Genomic DNA, 7,830 nt, shown 5'->3' with positions numbered 1-7,830 from the left:
GTGACAACCAAAACTTTTGTAAGAAAGGTTATTGCTTGGTTTAGTAACAATTTTACAACGAGAGTTTACTATAACCTCTAAACCATCATCTTCTGCTCTTTCAGCGTGCGCACGGCTGCCTGTGCGTACACACAGTTGCTCAGTCAAAGCGCGTGGATTAATTTCGAGCACGTCGCGCGTGCCATTTAGCATTACCTAGTGTGCGTGCGCACGGGCTACTTGTGCGTAACGCACGGGACTGGGATTTCTCGGCCAAGGTGTGCGGACCGCACACATCTATGCGTCCGCACAGGTGTCTGCACATGACTTCATTAAAATGGCACGTGACTCGTGATTTAAGGGGCTTTGGAGGCTCATTCTGAGTCTTCTAGCTCATATTGGGAGGGGAAATGTGGAACATAACATAGCATATCATTAGTATAGTTTTTAGGAGTAGTAGAAGGAAGCTTTAGTTAGTTTTTCTCTAAGTTTTTCATCATCTCAATTAGGGTTTATATAGGGTTTACATTCAAGTGCCATTTCCATTTTTTTATCTTGAATTTGGCATGCTTCCATTGTAAGTATTCTATTGTTATTACTCTTTATAGTTATATTGTCATTACTATCTCTCCTAATTTCAAGTTATAGCTCAATTTTGCTTCTCTCTTGCCAATTTATGTTTGATGTTTGTTTCATGCTTTCTTGTGTTATTCTTGTTGATTGAGATCAATTGTTGCTTTTAGTTTCAAGCCTTTTCTCATTTTCTCCATGTTTAAGGTTTTTGCCCACCAAGTGTTTGACAAAATATGAAACATGGTTTTAGGATAAATTTTTGGTTCTTCGCTTGGGTAAAGTGAGCAATTGGGTTTCTAGAGTTGGATTGTCCAACATTTAGTTCCAATTCTTGGATTGTTAATTGTTCTTGTTTCCCACTAACGCTAAGTTGTTGCTAAATAATTAGCAAGCAATTTAGGATTTGTAGGTTGGGAACACTTATGCTCATTTAACTTACCTTCCGATGTGAGGGTTGATCAAGTGAGATTAATCCATCATAATTGTCATAGTTGTGGTTCCAATAAGGAAAGGACCCTTAGCCCACTCCAAGCCAAGACTCTTTTTGATGCTTTTAACCTTTCATACATTTCCATGTTCATCTCTTTTATACTTTACTTGTTTATATTACATAGTCAGTTCTTTAATTTCTTCATTAGTTCAATCATTAGAATTTTGCATGTTCTTTTATTGCTTTATGTGTTCATTTCTTTAATGACAAATCCTTGATCACTACAACTGGATTTGCGCACTCATTGTTCTAAAAGTACTCCTTGGGAGACGACTCATGAGTCAAACACTCTCGGTTTTGAATTAGTTTTGAATTGTGACACATCTTGTGAATTTCTAATTTGACCGGTGGCCAACTCGTCGGGTTAGGACTATACTTACAACGCTAATTCCAATTTTTTGGATAATTGAATTCCTAACCTATATGCGATTTGGCCGCCTACGAAATTTTGGCATCGTTGCTGGGGAGTTCACTTTAAGTTAAATGAGTGCTACAGTTTTGGTTGTTGTAAATATGTGAACAGTGTACATATTTGACTTTTGATTTGCTACTTAACAATAATTGTAGATACTACTTTTCTCTCTAGTTAGTTTTAGTAGTTGTTGATTGTTAAGTGGTTCTTGTTTACTTGCATATTTTTGTTTTGCTTTTAATAATTGCATGGTTTTCTTTACCTCCTCAGTTGAATGACACGGTCTCTTCCAGACCCAAGCTTGGCCACTTTTGATCCGGAAATTGAAAGAACTTTAACTCATATAAGGCAAGCTCAGCGTCGGCTAGCTTTTGTGGATAGTGAATCGGGACCCCTTGGGGAACCCTCCCGTTCACTATCACCACCCATCCAAGACTATCATTCTCCAATAACGAGGAGACTCTATATTCATCTGTGGGGAGTACTAAACTCTCTTTGAGTGACTCAGGTGATACCGTCATGGTGGACCCATCTCAAAGAATCACCTTGAAGGAGGCTGGAGCTCCTGATCTTGATTTGCAACTGCTCCAAATTCTGTATCCGGCTTTAGACCCTAATTTTGAGCTCAAGTCCGGCACGGTCAACTTGCTTCCCAAATACAATGGACTGCCTGGGAAAGATCCTCTGAAGCATCTAAAGGATTTCCAAGTTGCATGTGCAACTGCAAGAAAATGTGGGGCAGATGAAGCTGCAGTGTTGGTCTTTGCTTTCCCTTTCTCTTTGGAGGGAAAGGCGAAGGAGTGGTTTTATACTCAACCAGGTGAAGTTAGATCCAATTGGGACTTGTTGCGTAGAGAGTTTTTGGAAAATTTCTACCCTCCTCAGAAAACAGACAAGTTGCGAAGAGAGATCTCTTGCATTGTACAACGAGATGGGGAGACTTTGTATGAATACTGGGAGAGATTTAAGAAGTTGCTGGAGGCTTACCCTCACCACAGGATTGATGAGTTGGTTATTATCATTTATTTCTGTCAAGGAATGCATCACCAAGACAAGCTCCTCATAGATGTCGCGAGTGAAGGATCATTGACCAAAAACAAGACCGCTGCAGAAGCATGGGAAGTTATATCTGACTTGGTGGACTCAACCCAGCACTCGAGGGCAAGGAGCCCATAACCAAAAATTTTGAGTGAAGTTTCTCCCTCCGGAGATGCTACTCTGATCAAGACCCTCGGTGAAATGACAATCATGTTGCGACAAATCAGCCAAGGGCAACAACTTCCTCAAGCTTTGATAAATGCTCCACCTCAACCTCCAAGGATCGATGGACCATCAAGGATATGTGGTTTTTGTGCTTGTAACACTCATTACACCGATGAGTGCCCTCAACTCCAAGAGGACACTACATTGGCGGTAGCCAACCCTTATCCGCAAAGACCAAATTACAATCAAGGATCCTACCAACATGGAGGCAATCAAAACCAAGGGTGGAAGGATAATTCAAACCAAAGGTGGAACCAAGTTCCTCAAGCTCATCCCAACTAAAATGCTCAAGTCTACCACCATCAATATCCCCAAGGTCAACAACAATACCAACAACCCCCACAATCTCAACCCCAAGCAAAATACCAACACCCCCATAGTAGGCCTAGCCCTCCTCAAGTTAACCAAGCCCTTCCCTCCAATCAACCTCACATGAATGACACAATTCACACCTTCATGCAAGAGCAATGAGAGTTCCATAAGAAACAAGAGGCGTATATGGCTACGATAACCAACGCCCTTTTCCGTTTAACTCTCCCTCTTCAAACCGCACAAAACACCCTACAAGCTTCAACCTCAAGTAGTTTACCCTCCCAACCTCAACCAAACCCTAAGGGTAGCATTAATGCCATTACCCTTAGGAGCGGCACTAAAGTTGATAAGAATGTTGCTATGCCTATAAAGTTGAGTGAAGAGACAAACAATGAAGAGGTAGAAGATTAAATGGAGGTGATGAAGGATGAAGATGAAGATGTTAACAAAAGTGACGAAGAACCACCCAAGGTCAAGGGGCCAAAGAGAAAGACCTTGCTTGAAGAGCCTTTGCCCATTCCATTCCCAACTTTAGCCAAGAAGGCCAAGAAACATGAAGAGCTTAACCCCAATATGGTTGAAGTTTTTAAGAAGGTTAAAGTCACCGTTCCCCTCTTCCAAGCCATTCAACAAGTGTCCAAATATGCCAAGTTCCTTAAAGATGTTTGCACTCACAAGGACAAGCTTGGCAACCTCAATACAAAGCCGGTAGATGATTCTATCTCTTCTTTACTTCCTGAAAAATGTAATGATCCGGGCCCATGTTTGGTCACTTGCTTAATTGGTGGGATGAAATTCATGGACTTTATGTATGATCTGGGGGCATGCGTAAGCATTATGCCACTCTCCGTTTATGAAAGATTGAATTTGTCACCCCTAAAGAGGTCCGGAGTGAGGTTTGTGAAAGCCGATAAAAGGATTGTGTCAATTGTGGAGATTGCAGAGAATGTGCTAGTTAATATTCAAGGATTGCTCTTTGCTGTTGATTTTCACATTTTGGAGACCCCTCCCATTGACTCTAACAAGCCATCGTTCATACACCTTGGAAGGCCATTCTTAAAGACGGCCCGGTTCAAGCTAGATGCACATTCGGGAGTCTATTTTTTCGAGTCATATGGCAAGTTGGTCAAGTTCACTTTGGAGGAGTCCAACAAGCCTGTTCTTGAAGCTTATTCTAGTTTTGGGTGCGACATTATTGAAGATCAAGTGATTGAGGATGGGAAGGAGCAAGAACAAGAGGATGTTGCTAGGAAGTCAAATTCAAAGGATCACACTCAACCAAAAAATGCCAAGGAGTTGGAGATCTTCCTCCTTGGTGAAGTTTCCAAGTGACAAATGAAGCCATGCAAGTCCAACTTAGGACTCTAAACCAAAGTGCTCGGTGGGAGACACCCCACCATGGTAACTTTGTTCCAATCTTATCTCTTATTTATAGCTTTTTGAATTATTTGCTTTCTTGTGATACAATGAGCAGTTTAGGTTTGGTTTGATAATTTTGAGTTGAATGAGTTAAATTACTTGTAGACCATGAAACTGTGCTTGTTTGCTTGATTTGGGGTTGGTATGATGATATGCTAAGGGTAGGAACCTTAGTTTTGAAGAGAAAAGAAATTTTTGAAACAGGGCATCTGTGCATACGCACCCACCTGTGCGTGTGCACAAAACTGTTTTTCGCCACCTGTGCGGTCGCATGCACCTGTGCATCCGCACACGACTTAATATGCCTTTTGGTCGCAGCGCCAGAACAGCTTGTGCGTGCGCGCTGCCTAGCTTTCTCTGATCTGTGCGTGTGCACAGCTGCGTGTGAACGCACATATCCCCTCTCATACCTCATTTGTGCGGCAGCACAGACATGTGCACCCGTACACCTATTGCAAACTCCTCTGGTGGGAGCGAGGGAACAGCTTGTGAGCATGCTTAACCTCCCCCATTTTTGGCCCTTGTGCGTGCGCACGGACCTGTGTGTGCACGCACACGTGATTTTGTCCTCAAGCAAAAAAAAAGCCTCTTTGTGCGTCGGCATGTCTTTATGCAACCTCTCTGGTCGCAGCGATCGCACACTGTATGCGTTCGCACCCTTTCTAAGTTTCCATCTCTGTGCGTCCGCACAGGCCCCTGTGCGCCCGCATACGACGCATTCTGGGCAATAACAGGGCAACCTGCCCTGTTGAGAGGTAGCTCCTATCTCTTCTTCTTTTCTCCATAGCTGCTCCCTCTCTCTTTTGTGCCTAGCTCCGCTGGTCCTTGCCACCGGCCACCACCGCTGTTAGCCACCGCCGGCGACCCTTCTCTCTCTCTCTTTCTCTTACTCCTCTTCTCTTTTCTCTCTTTCTTCCCCTTCTCTTTTCTCTATCCACCACCGGTGAGTTCTCTCTTCCAGTGTTTCTTTTTCCGGTGAATCTAAACGCCGTGATTTTGTAGTGGCTATAAGGAGTGCCATTGTTCCTCCCTCATTCTTGTTCTTTTCAACCTTTACATATTAGGTTCTTGCTTTTCCTTTCTATTTATGTTTTTATATTTTTGAAATTGCTTTCATTTATTTTATGTTGCTTAGATTTTATTAGATGCTTTCTTTATTGTTTCTTTGTATTGCAAAGTGTTGTTTCTTGATTGTTGGGTTGGTTATGATCAAATTTGAGATTAATTGTGATGAATTTGCACATTGCATACCACATGTTCGATAAAATGCCTCAATGAACATTTTGTTTGATTTATATGACTTGGCCATCATATGTGTTCAATTTATCTCTTGTTAAGTATATTGAATGAATGGTGCAACTTCTATTATGAATGTTCAACTTCTATTTATCTCTTGGTGTAATCTAAGTTTCATTATTCATCTTGGAATTTAAATTGAGTAACCACTTTACGAATGTTCAACTTTTAATGATGTCTTGATCAAACATCTTTTGGGCATCCAATTGAGAAAATTGTATATGTGATTACCAATTTTTGAGGATGAACAATGGACAATCCCCTTTTGGTGCTTATTTGAAGTTGTTTGCATTTCTCGGTTCTCTATTTGCAACTTGAGCACTAAATCGTGAAGCTTTGAGATATGAATTAATTTAAGGGTGTCATTGCCATAATATCCGGCCGGTGTGTGTGTTCCAACCGCGCGCATCATTGGAATATACACACCGTGTTTCTTGTAAATCACACTACTTCTATAAGCTCTTTTAACATTGTTAGTGCTTTGATGAGCGGATAATTTATACGCTTTTTGGCATTATTTTTACATAGTTTTTAGTATGATTTGATTAGTTTTTAATATATTTTTATTATTTTTTTTAAAAAAATCACATTTCTGGACTTTACTATGAGTTTGTGTGTTTTTCTGTGATTTCAGGTAATTTCTGGCTGAAATTGAGGGACTTGAGCAAAAATCAGATTTAGAGGCTGAAGAAGGACTGCAGATGCTGTTGGATTCTGACCTCCCTGCACTCAAAGTGGATTTTCTGGAGCTATAGGAGTCCAAATGGCACGCTATGAATTGCGTTGGAAAGTAGACATCCAGGGTTTTCCAGCAATATATAATAGTCCATACTTTGCCCGAGTTTAGATGACGCAAACTGGCGTTCAACACCAGTTTTCTGCCCTATTCTGGCGTTAAACGCCAAACACATGTTGCAAAGCAGAGTTAAACGCCAGAAACCAGTTACAAACTGGCGTTTAACTCCAAGGAAGACCTCTACATGTGAAAGCTTCAATGCTCAGCCCAAGCACACACCAAGTGGGCCCGGAAGTGGATTTCTGCATCATTTACTTAATTCTGTAACCCTGGTAACTAGTTTAGTATAAATAGAACTTTTTACTATTGTACTAGGAGTCTTTTTCCCTATTTTTGAATTCATATGCCATTTAGGAAGGCTGGCCATTCGGTCATGCCTAGACCTTGTTCTTATGTATTTTCAACGGTGGAGTTTCTACACACCATAAATTAAGGTGTGGAGCTCTGCTGTTCTTCGAGTATTAATGCAAAGTACTATTATTATTCTATTCAATTCATGCCTATTCTTATTCTAAGATATTCATTCGCACACAAGAACATGATGAATGTGATGATTATGTGACGCTCATCATCATTCTCACTCATGAACGCGTGCCTGACAAACACTTCTGTTCTACATGCAAACAAGCTTGAATGCATATCTCTTAGCCTCCTGATCTACGATCAGAGTCTTCGTGGTATAGGCTAGAATTATTGGCGGCCATTCTTGAGATCCGGAAAGTTTAAACCTTGTCTGTGGTATTCCTAGTAGAATCTGGGAAGGGATGGCTGTGACGAGCTTCAAACTCGCGAGTACTGGGTGTAGTGACAGACGCAAAAAGATTACTAAATCGTATTCCAGCATGATCGAGAACCGACAGATGATTAGTCGTGCGGTGACAGCGCATTTGGACCATTTTCACTGAGAGGACGGGAAGTAGCCATTGACAACGGTGTTGCCCATCATACAGCTTGCCATGGAAAGGAGTAGGAAGGATTGGATGAAAGCAGTAGGAAAGCAGAGATTCAGAAGGAACTAAGCATCTCCATACGCTTATCTGAAATTCTCACCAATGAATTACATAAGTATCTCTATCTTTATTTTACGTTTTATTTATCTTTTAATTATTAAAACTATATAACCATTTGACTCTGCCTGACTGAGAGTTGCAAGATGACCATAGCTTGCTTCAAGCCGACAATCTCCGTGGGATCGACCGTTACTCACGTAAGGTTTATTACTTGGACGACCCAATGCACTGGCTGGTTAGTTGTGCGAAGTTGTGACAAAGAACTAAGATTATGAACGTG

The 7,830-nt window shown here is 41.3% G+C and overlaps 1 non-coding gene across 1 annotated transcript; it reads right to left on the bottom strand.

The window, feature by feature from the left end:
- Positions 1 to 2,349: 2,349 nt before the first annotated feature.
- LOC112724848 (small nucleolar RNA R71) lies at positions 2,350 to 2,456 on the bottom strand. The gene has a single exon (XR_003163992.1). It is a non-coding gene; the product is annotated as a small nucleolar RNA R71 (small nucleolar RNA).
- Between the last annotated feature and the right edge of the window lie 5,374 nt (positions 2,457 to 7,830).

Source organism: Arachis hypogaea, chromosome 11 (genome assembly GCF_003086295.3).
Source record: "Arachis hypogaea cultivar Tifrunner chromosome 11, arahy.Tifrunner.gnm2.J5K5, whole genome shotgun sequence".
NCBI classification, from domain to species: domain Eukaryota; kingdom Viridiplantae; phylum Streptophyta; class Magnoliopsida; order Fabales; family Fabaceae; genus Arachis; species Arachis hypogaea.
The sequence above is the reverse complement of the archived record's forward strand: the minus strand, read 5'-3'. Positions and strand labels throughout refer to the sequence as shown.